Below are 11,804 nucleotides of genomic sequence, written 5' to 3' on the forward strand. Positions count from 1 at the left end.
AAACTTGTTTTTCAGAATTTCTCATCCATCTTCAAAATTTCCCCTATATGTCTCGTGAGTTTTCAAAAACCTTAATTTCTTTGGTTAAAACATAGCCTAAAACTCTATTTCTGTTTCAAAATTCAATCTATCTTCAAAACCGTCTATAATGTTTTAAAAAAATGAAGGAGTTTCATGGAGGCTTGGATATGATGCGTCCGCCGCCACCAAATCATGGATTGCCATGCTTAAAAACCTTTAGGAAAATAGATATAAACCCATAGGTTCTCATACCAAAAATCCTGGACCTGTGGACCCCAAGAATCAGAATAAAAGGCCAATAAGAAGTTCAATTAGCTAGAAATTCATCATCCCATCATTTTTTCTAAATCAAAATCCCATTCGATTGGAGAATCAGACCCTAAGAAAGAGGTCTAAAGTGGAAGATGACTACACTGACAACTTCTCAGTTAGCATTGGAGTGACTACAATAAGAAGTGTCACCAACTCAAAGACAACACGATTCCTGTGGACTGTCACCTCAGATCTCGATTGTCGGAGACCTCTCAGTCGCACTGACTCAAAGATAACACTGCCAAATCGATGTCTTATGGATCAAACCATCTATCGGCATACTGCCTACCCTAAGGGTCCTGGTCATTCAAAAGAATGATCCCTCAAAAAGGGTTTTCCTTCCCACCATGTCTCATGTGTCTAGTTCTTTGTCATTCAACTGGTGCCCCAGGTGAACACCAAAGAGGGGCAACTGTAGATAACCCCTCGAAATTCTGGTTATGGGAACTCTGACTAGGTGTCCACATAAGACTCAGCTACACGTCAACTGTGGAGGCTGAGCTTACCGCTGTGGGCTTGTTTTGTGGTCAGGAATTCTGCCGAGGGGTGCTTGCTTCGGTGTTGGAGAACTCCCAATCGTCCCGTCAAAAAACTAGGTGCCTGCACAACTTCAATGTCAGTATAGGTGGTTTTACAAACTCATTTGAATTTCTTTTGATAAGGGCCAATTTATGATAGGGGTGTGGAAAACAACACACAAGTGGTGGATGCAAGCACTGTGATATGGCAAGCAAGACATAAATAACCTAATGTAGTGATGTACATGATAAACAGAAAGTAGAAAGGATAACGGATTCCAAAAGTGTAGCCTAATCAGATTAGGATAAGAAAAGGGGATGTAAAACCTAATCTAATCAGATAAGGACAAAAATAGACAGGATCAAAAAGCTAATCTAAGAAGTAAGGATCTAGAACTTAATCTAAGCAGATAAAGATAAGCAAAAGATCTAATCTAATATAGTCTATCTCCTATCTTTTATCTTTTTCTATTTTATTATTATTATTATTCTTTTTGAATTTTCAAGTTGTTGGAGATAAAAAAAAATTGAAACTAGAGAACACAAGAAGCCAAAAAACAGGGGAATCATGACAGCATCAAATGAGAATGTGAAACTCTCATAGGACAACAAGGTCACATCATCATCATCGAAAGAACATATGGAGCTTTCAAGGCATGGGTAGGGCATGCAATCGATCTCATAGGGAATCATGGCACCTTTTGGGCATGGAGAAGCCACTTTAGTGAGGTTGTCAGTAAAGGGAGTGGGGAGTGGTTTTCCTCGAATGAGAGTGACAGGCTCTCATTAGAGGTATGAGTAATTGGGAGGATGAGGGTAATGGAAGTTGCATCATCAAAATCAGCTAGAGAAGACTTCAGTTCAACAAGTCTCCGAGATTCTGAGACAAATCTGGGTAAAGGCTTAGAGGGGATAAACGGGGGTGAAGTCTCTTCCATGACTGCTTCCCCCTCATTTATGATTTTTATCTTAGCAATGAGGCTCTCAACCCTTTGAAGCAGTTTAGCAGCTTTGACTTGCTCTTGGATTTCGGTCTGGGGAGCGAGAATGTCAGGGAAGACCTCAGATGGAGATGGTGGGTCATTCTCTTGCAACATGGCAATGAGACTAGTCTCTTCATAGTTCAGAACTTGCACCACCAGGGGTTCATTTTGCGTAAGCGAGCATGCGGTGATTTCTTTGGAGGGGATATCATTGTTCCTTTCCGCATGCCCCATAACCTTCTACGGCTCAATTTCTGCCTTTTCTAAGGCTTGAGAGTTGCCCCCACATAGTAGACTCCTTACAAAATTAGGAAGAGCAAATTTGGGCTTCTTAACCATGAGTGGTTAAGGCCTAACTGGTTTAGTAGGGCTCATGTTCTGGATTTGGGCTTTTGCCCATTTCGTGGGTTCAACTTCTATCTTGCTTAAGACTTTAGGGCTGCCTCGAGTTGGCATTTTTTGACTCAACAAGCATCTAGGTGAGACTTCTTTGGGCTCATGAGCTGCCCTGAGCTCAGATTGGACCTTCTTAGGCTTTAGCATCATGACATGCTCAGACCTAGTTGGCTCAGTAAGGCCATTGCTTTGGGTGTCCCGGCTTGAAATGGGCTTGGGTGAAGTTTCTTGTAGGGCCTGGATCTCGTTAGGCTCAAGTAGAGCAAGTTCGAGCTCAGTAACTTCCAACTCAACTTGTTTGGATTTGATAGGGGCGCCAATGTCAGACTAGATTCCTGCTCCTTTTGTAGGTTCGGCTTTGCCCTGAGCCAAGCTTCGAACCTTATAGATTGCCTGCCTTGCTATGCCCCGAACAATCTCTTTGACATGCACAACGTGACAAGCTTCTTCGGTGTCATCAGCACCAAGGGAAGCAAGAGGGAAGAAGGGGTTTCGCTCTTCCAGGGGTTTCATGTCTTTGGTTTGAGAAAGGGCATAATATCTTCTCATATATGGTCCATTGTACATGTCTTTTGCAAGACAAACATGGTTGCTGATGCTCTCACCAAAAGAGCATCTGTTGGCCCTTGCACTACTGTTTGGCGTTGCAAACCACCAGATTTTATTTTTTCTTTCTTGTTTCGGAATCTAGCAACTTCCCTACTATAGGGCTGTAAGATAAATATGTTACTTCTTTTATTTTATTAATGAAAATACAGGTAATGGGCATTCTCCCCCACTGACTTACCCAAAAAAAAAAGAGAAATAGCAGAATCTTTTACTCTCTTCTTTTCTTCGCCCTTGAATCGAACCTTTAATTTTGTGGTCACCCGACCCCATATCCAGGCTTGATCATTATTTCCACTTTCAATTTCCAAGTAGAACTGCCTTCGAGTGAAGGCGAGCAATTCATCCAACCCCTTGTCATGTAGAGAGTTGGTATGCAAGGCGGGATGTGTGATAAAATCTTGAAGGGTTTGGGCTACCCTAACTGAGCCTAAGCTCGCCTCAGTACTCGAATGAGCACCGGTTCTAGAGGGTATTGGGACCGTGATGTGAGCTGATTTGGTACTTGACTGTCTTGGGACCGTAAGTAGCCCGGTTCACGCCTTGTTAGGAGACAAGGAGGTGGCTCGACCTATCTTGACATGGGTAATTTTCCTCGAGTTCTTTATCAGGGGTTGACGTGCATGAGAGGTATTGAAGGCGATGAAAGGAGGATACTCGAAGGGAAGGTCTTCGAGTACCATGTAGTGAGGGGTTTTGGCAATCCTACTATGTGCAAAGGAACATCCAGATCCTTAGTCTTACTGCTCAGGTGATCGAGCGTCTGCATACCTTTTTATGCCTTCCCCTGGTTTGGGGTTGGAAAAAATCCGGCAGCGTAATAGCCGTCTCGTGCCCTCACAACATCCTCAAATGATGTCTTTTGCCCTGTCCTTACCACTCTCGGGGGTGGAGCCCCAAGTTTAGACTGGATAGAAGGTGTCGTGAGGTGGAACCAAGATCAGACACACCTATTCTCAAAGCGGGGTGGAGGCTGAGTTAATGGAAATGTTATGGGAATGGGAAGGCTTATATCGCCAGATTTTGCCCTCGGAACTATCGGTTGTTTTGGTTACGTACGTGTGTGGACGATGCAAAAGTGTGCTGAAGGAAACTTTGGGGCTGACCCAAGGTGGTTGGGAGAGTTTGGCTTTAGAGGTGTCGGCCTCGCTATATAGTGCACGTGATAGTGGCCTTAAGGCCACCATTCATGATGTGCAAGTTTTAGTGCGACGAATCGCCAGGCAATTGGCGTTGTGCTTGATGGGGCACGACCTTTGGGCTGCCCCGAGTTGAATGATTGGTGGGTGGACCACCAGTGGTATGTTGTGTAGGTTGAGTGGCTTTCGGGCCACCCTTGGGTGTGGGTATGGATCCTAAGAGGCCCATGAGTGAGACTAAGTCAAGGCGGCTTTTGAGCTGCCCCCAAGTGTGGGAACAGCAGCTAGAGTGTCAGTCCTAGTGAGTAGGTGAGTGGGGATGGCTTTAGGGCCACCCTTATGTGGGAGACCAGAGGGTAGGCTGCTAACGTAGTGAGTGGAGACGTTGGGGGTGGCCTTGTGGCCATCAAAGTATGTGAGTGGTTCTTGTGGGTAAGCCACTGACACACATGTAGAGATTGTGGGGGGGTGGCCTTTCGGTTGCCCACAGAAGCAACAACCTCTTGGCTACCGATAGCAGAGAACGAATGTAGCAGGGTGGTAGAATGAAGACTGGCAGGTGAGCCGCCAGTTGCAAGGTGCACATAAAAAGTCGTGGCCTTCGGGCCACCAATGCACAAGGCGACAACAGCTTGGTCGTTGGTGCAGAGAGATGGGGAGTGAGGGACCCGAGGGTCCCTTCTCAACCCAAGTAGTGCTAGAGCCTGAAACCCAACTCTTGGGTGTGGGGATCATAAAATCCCTTACTCGGACATAGGAGTGTAGTAACTCCAAGCCCATTTTTAAGTGCATGTTGGGTTCGAAGTGAGTTGTAAATGAGCAAGACCAACCTTGGGGTGGTGTGTCCCCAGTGGAGTCTCTAGTTTGTCGGCCCTAGTCTCGGCCCCCTCGCGACAAGTGATACCCTTTCTTAAAACACTGGTACTTTTTCTAGAACCGCTCAATTAAATTCGCTAGCCTTCCGATGTTACCTCCCTTAGGAGGTAATACCAGGGGCGAAATAAAGGCACTAGGCACAAGGCCTAACCTCAAGCGCAACTCTCCTAAAGGAGCGGGGTTTAAGGTTAGGTTGCGAGAGAGAAGAAAAAGAGAGAAAGAGGGAGTAAAGAAGAAGAGAGAAGGATAACAAAGAGGAAACATCCAATCAAATTCGCTAGCCTTCGGACCTCACCTCTCCTATGAGATAATACTAGAGGATAAAGGCACTCGGCACTAGGCCTAGATGCCCTAGAGACTTGTCAAGAGATGTGATCTGCTTTGGGGAACAACCCTGAGCTTAACCTCAAGCGCAAATCTCCTAAAGGAGTGGGGAGTGAAGTGACGGTTAGGATAAGAGAGAGAAGTGAGAGAGAGAAGAGGGGGAACAAGAAGCAAAGCCCTCAGGAGACTTGTCTAGGGATGCAATCTGTAACCCCAAGCATAAATCTCCTCAAAGAGAAGGAGAGAAGAAGAGAAAGGAAAAGAAGCGAAGTCCTCAAGAGACTTGTCAAGAGATGTGATCCGCTCTGAGAAACAATCCCGAGCTAAACCTTAAGCGCAAGACTCCTCAAAGAGAAGGAGAGAAGAAGAGGAATGAAGAAGAAGGGGTAAGAAAAGGGAGAGTGTGAGAAGAGAGAGTAAGAGAAGAAAGAAAGAAAGGAAAGAGAGAGGGAGCAATAGAAAGAGAGATATAGAGAGGAAAAGAAAGAGGGAGAAAGAGATAAGAGTGAGAGAAAGAATGGATTGGCACCTCCATGAGAGAGAGAGAGGGCCAGTGGCTTTGTCGTTGATCTATGATGGGGGAGAGTGAGAGAGAGAGAGAAGAGGAGGAAGAGAGAGAGAGAAAGGAGGAGAGTAGACTGGTGGCCTTACCGCCGGTCTGTGAGAGAGGGAGGGAGAAAGAAAGAGAAAGAGGAAGAGAAAAAGAAAGAGAGAAAGAGAAAGAGAGAGAGGGAGAGAAAAGAGAGAGAAAAGAGGAGAAGAAGAAATGACCACTCAATAATCCGACAGCCTTTTAGCATTACCTCCCCTAGGAGGTATTACTAGGGCTACATAAAAGGTATTAGGCAAGAAGCCCAAGTACCTCGGAGGATTCTTAACGTCCCGAAACAGACGGGTCGAACCCGACTAGAGAACGACTCACAAGAGCCTCTTAAAGAGTGGACTAAATAAGGGAAGAGAGTATGGGAGTAGGGAGTATGGAAGTATGTGATATGGTGTAGCGTGTACGGTGTACGGTGTACGGTATATAATGTATGGTGTAAGTTGTATGGTGTAGGGTGAAGTTTATAAGGTGTATGGTGTAATGATTTTCTCTCTCCTCACTCAAGGGTAAAAGATCTTCCACAAATCTCAAAGAAAACTTTGTCTCTTCGAGGTTAAGCTTAATTTTAATTCATTTCTCACTAGCCATTCTAACATTTTACAATTTTCAAGCCATTTGGCTTATATAGAGGTGCCCCTTAAACAAGAGTGCACACTAAAAAACTAACCTAATTGCTTAAAAATAGAATTAAAGTGACTTAAAATGAATTTTCGAAATTTTATGAAAACTGATCGATTCTAAGAAATCATGGAAATGACCAATAGATCCCAAAATATGGCCCTTCTCCCATCCACATGGCTTGGGGGCTTCTCCCTTTTGATTTGGCGACGTTTCAGATGATCTATTGTTGTAGAAACGTAGGTTATCCTGAGGCGATCATTTTGAAATATGGGTTGCATCTTGAAATGAAGTTTTTCTTATGATTCCAAAATTTTAACCAAACCCACAAACTTGAATTCTTTCTCCTCATATCTAGCTCATTCTGTCACATCTTTGATCTTCTTTTCTATCATGATCATCTTGGGATGTGCCATATGCAAAATTGTTCATCTTGATGCTGAGAAAGACATAAATTTCAGCTTGATTTGCTTCAAGACGAGGGAGATATGGCTCACATAAAAATTCATGTTTCCAAAAAATACAAGTTTCATAAATGGAAACTGGATCCTTGTGCAACCAGTGAATAGTAAAAGGCCTCACCATTTTGGGAAAGTAGAACCTAGAAAGGTTCGTTTGAGCTGAAATTGACAAGTAGGCTGGCCTTGGCCTTCTAAATGATGGTCTGGTGACCATCAAATATCAATATCTGAGAGTTTTAGCTATGGTGCACCTTGTTCACGTTAAAGAGCTGTAAACCAAAGTAAATCTCCGTCTGTTTCCCATATCTTTGCCCAATTGGAATGAAAGTCATCATAAGAGGCTCATCTGCATGTTTTGGGGCCAAGAAGACATGACTACCATTGCTCTTCAACATAAGGCTTATTCACGCGTGGGCTTTTGCATTCCATAGGCATGATTGGTACCTATAGGTATTGGTCGCAACGGCCTCCTCTTTTATTCGCATCAGGAAAACAAGTGCATCAAAAATGCTCTACAACAATGGGATGAGATTTGTTTTCCAAAATCTCTAACCATCTTACATGGTATTTATCCATTTATAATAACCCAATAGGTTGTGCTCACACTATCCCCTTAATGTTGGGAAATATTTCAATGGTGCTCCCCCCTCTTGAGACAAGGCACCTAACAGTGGGTTTTTGTGGTGCACCTTGCTTTTATGATGGTCTTAAACAAATATTTTCCTAAAAAGTCATAAGTATATTCTAGCCTTGCCAAGAATGGCTAGTGAACGCCCCAAAATCAAACAGAACCATCTAGCCTGCCAGGTCCTATCTTGAGGGACTTAAATTCAGCCCCAAACCTGCCTGAAAGGTCACAACCCCGCTAGTCTATTGGCCACAGTAGGATAACGCAAGTAATGGTATCTCTTGTTTCGTACAAACCCTCAAGTAAGATGTGAGTTGGATTCAGTTTCCATCGCTTTACTGGTCGAGCTGTGACCTAAATCCGTCATTCACATTGGAGTGAGTTGGCATACCTTAAAAGGGACTTTTCCTATCTGCATTTTAGTTTAGATTGTGCGATAATCCATGTATTATCCTTGGAATCTCTTCTAGTACTTTAACAAAATCTTCAAAATGGTCAGATCATTTCATCAATTCTCCATTTTAATTTCAAGTAGGCTTGTACGAGTATTTTGTAATGTGGTCCCCTTCCAAAATTCCTTCCTTAAAAACACAACCTAATTCCATCTTTCCACTTTAGATCCATGATGTTTGCTGCTTAAAAAGAAATGCATAGCTGATGACCTATGAAGATTCAAAATGAATGTTAGCAAATTTTTTAAAATAGTTTACTTTTTGAGGTTGAAAATCAATGATCTTTTCTAATTTTCATGGTTGTATTATCTATTTGTAAAATTTAAAGTACAAAATCCATATCTAAGATAGATTTTCGAATGAGACTACATTCGAATAGATGCGTCAGCTGACATACCAAAACCCGTCTGTCATGAATAATTGAACCCCATGTGTCGAATGGAATTCAATAGGTGTTACAGTGAGGTCCCTACGTTCCGGAAGATTCAGTTCCAAGTGTGGATGTCTTGGACTTCTCATCTATGGAGCCCATTTAATGACTTTTGTCCATTGCATGATGATGCAAAACTACTACATCTGGAGGCTGATCCCCATTTCCTTTTCTTGTTGATTTTTGCTTATTAAAGCAAATTCAAGAAAGCATATGAGGGTGATTATAAACCTAAAAATTAACACAATACGAAATGGCCAAGGAAACTGACATTTCATTATCTCAAGAATCATTGATTCAGTTTAGGCACCTGATTTGTGAAAGATCACATTATGCATCTCACAAACACGAAATTTTATGCAAGTTTGGTTGGAAGTAACAACATTATGAAATGAAAATTAAGTTTCCTTAACTACCAGATAACACACACGCACAATTACCCAAAAAAAAATCAGATAACACGCGTGTGCACGCACACACACAAAATTCTGAAGAAGTTATGCTTGATTAAGTGAAGAGATATAAATAGGGAAGACATCACAATTGAATAGGGTAGTAGGAAGCTTTCCTTACTTCAATATTTAGAAAATCAGGACCTTCCTAATGTCATTAACAAATTGTTGGAATAAACAGTTCCTCAAATTTGAAGCGAATGAAGATAAATGATCCAACCATAAAACTTCACTTACATTAAAATAAATAAAAAAAGAATAAAGTAACAGAAATAAAGAATAAGGTCTCTTAATTGTTAAACTATCCAACAATGTCCTCTTTTGGCAAGAGCAATAGGTACTAAATTGACTTGAAATAATTCAAATCAAATACAATTGAGTGACCTAGTAATGAAAAAGTTTTATGTATGCCCTAAAAGAACAACTCCTGCCTACGATACCTGGGTTGTTATGTGTTCCACGAGCTGAATTTCTCCATTAAGTAAACATTTGAATCTTCATATCAAAATGAATTGAGCAAGAATGATTTGAAACAGCTTGCCTTCTTGAGAAGAAGAAGAAGAATAAGAAGAGGAAGAGGAGGAGGAAGAAGAAGACTTGATTCGATGGCTGATTGAGTGTGATATTGGCACGGCTCAATCGCACCACCATACTGCACAACTAGCAGGGCAGCAGTCAGATTGAACCGTGCCAACACCGCACGCGAACCGAGTCCCCTTCGCCTTCCTCCCATGAAAACCAACTTCATACCAAGCCAACACATTTCCTCCCTGCACACATACACATGTATGCATGTACAAGATGGATGGAGATGCAATGAAAATGAGGTCCTCCTCTATTTCTTGATGGTGTGCATTGATAGTCCTCAATAGAGAGGTCAGAGCCCAGAAAAGAATTCCCTCTCTAACAAAGACTTACCTCGATCTCTATGTTGAGAATTTGTATGAAAGGTTTGATGGGACTTGAAAGAGATGACCTCTTTCTTATCGAACCCTTCTATGAAAAAATAAAAAGCTAGCTGTGCGGATGGGGGTTCTTAGTAGGATTTGGAAGGGCAAGCAAGTCCATAAAGGTCGTGGCAAAGGGACATGTCACGAGGGTTTATTAATTACAATCGCAGATAAAAACATGCCAATTTTAAATGCTTGAAATCGAAAGCCCAAAGCCAACTGACACAAGTAACAACCATACCCAAAATACCCTCAGTTATTCACCCTTATTACGAGTCAACTTATAGTGGCGGCAACGGGGCAGGCCGCGCTCTTGGCCTGGGCCCCAGCCTTGGGCTTAGCCTGACCTGGCCCTGATCGAGATAACAGGGCCATAACCTAGGCACAGCCATAGCCTTATCAGGGCCGGGTCGGGTCAAGCAAGAACAAATAAAATAAACAGTAAAACAAAAGAAAAAGAGGAAAACATGTTTTGGAGGACTCATTATAATTAATTTGGGCCATATTATTTTTTCCTACATGGGTCTTTGTGGCATCACAACAGCAAATGAGATAGAAACACGATGATTATTGGAAGGGTTGAAATTGATATCTACTTTGAAAGGAGGCAAGATTATCGAAAGTGATTCGGTAAATGTCATTGCTTGTAGCAAGAGAGAGATGCACATTCTTTGGAAATTAAAGGCTATTTTTCATCAAATTTAGTGTTTTATGTTATGCTCCACGTCAACTATTCAACATAATTATAGGAGGAGTTCATGCTCCTCCTTTGTTGGTCATTTCTTTTCAACGATCTTACGTCTTTTTGTTTTTACACCTTGTTTTCTTTTTCACCTTTGATTAATGGAAGTTTTACGTTACCGTTCAAAAAAAAAAAAAAGAGAGCCAGACTTGGTAAGTCTTTTCCAAATTGTAGTGGTTGGCGAGGGCTACATTTCTTGGCCTAGGCCCTAGCTTTTCAAAGCCAAGCTGACCAGGTTGGGGTGGATGACCCTGCCCATTGCAGCCCTTACAACTTCGTTATTTGGTGGGGAGAGGGAAGGGGTAATTTGGTCAAGAGCAAAAGGAGCCTTAGATTCCAAATGGGTGGGACCCGTTTGGGTGGATCCCGAGGCGATTCCTTGGGGATGAAGCGGGACCCACAGTGAATTGTTTCCCCCTCTAGACGACATGTCACTTACCGTTTGTTGTTTTGACAATGCATTGTTACCCTAGTTGGTGCTTCCAATCGTCCGATACTGGTAGGGGTCAAAATTTCGGCTAAATACCAACTTTCGGAATGCATAGAATTCTCGAAAAAGTATTTGATTGTTTTTAGGCTCGTATGCTGAACAAGTCACATGGAAGTGCTCCCACACATTACTCATCACATTATGTTTTCATTCCTTGGTCACACTACTCATCACATTATGGTTTTCATTCCCATTTGGTCACACAAACCAAATAAGTTTACTCATCAGGTTGTGGTTTTCATTCTCACATACACCATCTAACTAGCATATTCATAAAACTATTCCCATTTACACCATCTGACTAACATCTTCATAAAACTAACTCCTAAATTATTTGAAAAAATAGATAGGGGCCTATCTTTCCTACTAAATTACCAAAAAAAAAAAACAAAAGCCTAATATGAAAGTTAACCACTATTTCACGGCTTCCTCTTGCTTGAATCGTATTTTATTTTATTTTTAAAATTTTTTTCCAACTGTCTCTTCAGGTAACTTTTGAACTTCTTTTTTTAAAGTGTTATTGCTCGGAATGAAGCCTAGGACATTATCTCGGATCACTAACCCCCCCCCTCCAAATCAGGGATGCCCCAACCACATTCCCAAAACATATGTATTATTCTTGCAAATATATCCAATTTCTTTACAACAAATATGCAAGAAATTATTTTTATGCTATTCTTTCCGGGAAGATCTTTTTATATTTCCTTAATTTTGTCCAATTTACAACTTACATTTCTACAATATGTTTCTTTTGAGCTTTCCTTTTTAAAAAAATTAAAGATCTCGAGTTCTTCTTAATGTT

The 11,804-nt window shown here is 41.8% G+C and overlaps 1 long non-coding RNA gene across 1 annotated transcript; it reads right to left on the bottom strand.

The window, feature by feature from the left end:
• Positions 1–430: 430 nt before the first annotated feature.
• Positions 431–9,524, bottom strand: LOC148782426 (uncharacterized). The gene is made up of 2 exons (XR_016053172.1): positions 9,261–9,524; positions 431–933 (listed from the first exon to the last, which is right to left on the bottom strand). It is a non-coding gene; the product is annotated as an uncharacterized LOC148782426 (long non-coding RNA).
• Between the last annotated feature and the right edge of the window lie 2,280 nt (positions 9,525–11,804).

This window comes from Amborella trichopoda, chromosome 4 (assembly GCF_054954075.1).
Source record: "Amborella trichopoda isolate Santa Cruz 75 chromosome 4, AtrichopodaSantaCruz75HAP2 v2.0, whole genome shotgun sequence".
NCBI classification, from domain to species: Eukaryota; Viridiplantae; Streptophyta; class Magnoliopsida; order Amborellales; family Amborellaceae; genus Amborella; species Amborella trichopoda.